This window comes from Mandrillus leucophaeus, unplaced genomic scaffold (assembly GCF_000951045.1).
Source record: "Mandrillus leucophaeus isolate KB7577 unplaced genomic scaffold, Mleu.le_1.0 Scaffold1478, whole genome shotgun sequence".
In the NCBI taxonomy this organism is placed as follows: Eukaryota; Metazoa; Chordata; class Mammalia; order Primates; family Cercopithecidae; genus Mandrillus; species Mandrillus leucophaeus.
This window is the reverse complement of record NW_012101452.1, coordinates 94,815-97,016: the sequence shown is the minus strand read 5'-3', so window position 1 is coordinate 97,016 and position 2,202 is coordinate 94,815.

Genomic DNA, 2,202 nt, shown 5'->3' with positions numbered 1-2,202 from the left:
TAGAAAAAAGTAAGTTTTAATGTCCAGTGGAAGGCTAGTGTGACTTGTGTTAACAATATATTTTATATTACAAAGTAGCTGAAAGAGAGGTATGGAAATGTTCTCATCACATAGAAATTATATATATTCAAAATGATATCCTATATACCTTGACTTGGCCATTACACATTCTCTGCATGCAATAAATACTCACATATATCCCCTACATATGTAAAACATTATGTGTCAATAAAAGAAAAACAAAAAATACAAAGTTTAAATCTAAGCAACTTTAAAATAAATAGACAAAAATATCCCGTAACAAACATTTTTATCTTGTTAATTTGCTTTAATGCCCCATTCCCTGTGGCAGCTAGTGAATAAACACAAGATTCCAACCTTTGTCATGGACTTTTCCTTTCTAGACCGTGGGATACCTTTCCATATGATGGATGCATTTATTACTAAGAAAGAGCAAAAGAAAATTGAAGTTTCTTGAGACTCAGTCATCTCAATAGAATACAGGTGTTTCTAAGTCTCCTCAGGGTAGCATTAACTATTTTTTATGTAGTTCTATATCTACATGAGGATGAAAAATTTTACTCATTATGTATTGCTTCTTTGGATATGTTCTATAAAATAACAAATACTCATTATTAAATATTTGAAATACATGGAAAATCATCCACAAATATTGTTGATATATTGTTATATTTCCATTCCTTTTATATTTATTTAAATATTTTTATTTTTACTTCAATGATTTTTGGGGTACAGGTGGTTTTTGGTTCATGGGTAAGTTTTTTAGTGGTGATTTCTTACATTTTTGTGCACGCATCACCTGAGCAGTGTACACTGTACCCAATATGTTTTTTAAATTATCACCCCCTCCCAACCTTCTGTCTTGAGTTAAAATTAGTGATGTTTAGTATTTTTCGTATGTTTTTGACTGTGTATCATTTTTTGATAATTGTCTATTCATGAACTTTGCGTACTTTCTGATGGAATTATTCACTTTTTCTTGCTGATTTGAGTTCCTTGTAGATTCTAGATATTAGAATAATATAAGTCCCTTATGTTAATGTTATTCTTATGCATTTGCATTCTCATAGCTTAGCTCCCCCTGATAAGTGAAAACATACAATATTTGCTTTTTATTATTGAGTTTCTTCACTTAGAATAATTTCCTCTAACTCCATTTAAGTTGCTGCAAAGGACATCATTTTGCTCCATTTTCAGGGGGAGTCATATTTCATGGTGCATATATATCACATTTTCTTTATCTGCTCCTTGGATGATGGGCACTTAGGTTAATTCTGTATCTTTGTAATTGTGAATTGTGCTGCTATAAGCATACTTGTTCATATGTCTTTTTCATAAAACGACTTATTTTTTTAAGACTTTTATTTTAAAGGGAGTGGGGTGGTAGATAGCCAGAGGTATGATTGCTAAATTGAACGGTAGTTCTACTTTTGGTTCTTTAAGGAATACCCATACTGCTTTCCATAGTGGTTGTACTAACTTACGTTCTCACCAACAGTGCAAAAGTGTTCCATTTTGATCACATCTATGCCAATATCTTTTTTTTTTGACATTTTAATTATAGCCATTTATGCAGGAGTAAGGGGGTATCTCACTGTAGTTCTAATTTTCATTTCTCTGATAATTAGTGATGTTCAGCATTTTTTCATGTTTGTTGGCTGTTTGTATATTTTCTTTAAAAAATTTTCTATTCATGTCCTTTGCCCACATTTGATGGGATTCTTTGTTTTTTTCTGGCCAATTTGCCTGAGTTGCTTGTAGTTATTGGATATTAATTCTTTCTGATATGCATAGTTTGCATTCACATTTTTGTCTCTGTGGGTTGTCTGTTTACTCGGCTGATTGTTATTATTTGCTACGCAGAAGCTTTTTCGTTTGATTAGGTCACATTTATTGATTTATTTTTGTTTTATTTGCATATGTGATCTAAGCCATGAATTCTCTTTCTACACCAGTGTCTGGAAGAGGTTTTCTGATGTTATCTTCTAGAATTTATATGGTTTCTAGTCTCAGATTTCAGAATTTGATCCATCAGAAGTTAATTTTTGTATAAGGTGAGAGCTGAAGATTTAGTTTCATTCTTCCATATGTGGCTTGACAGTTATTCAAGCACCATTTGATGAATAGGGTGTCATTTTATGTTCTTGTGTGCTTTGTCAAAGATCAGTTGGCTGTATTTGG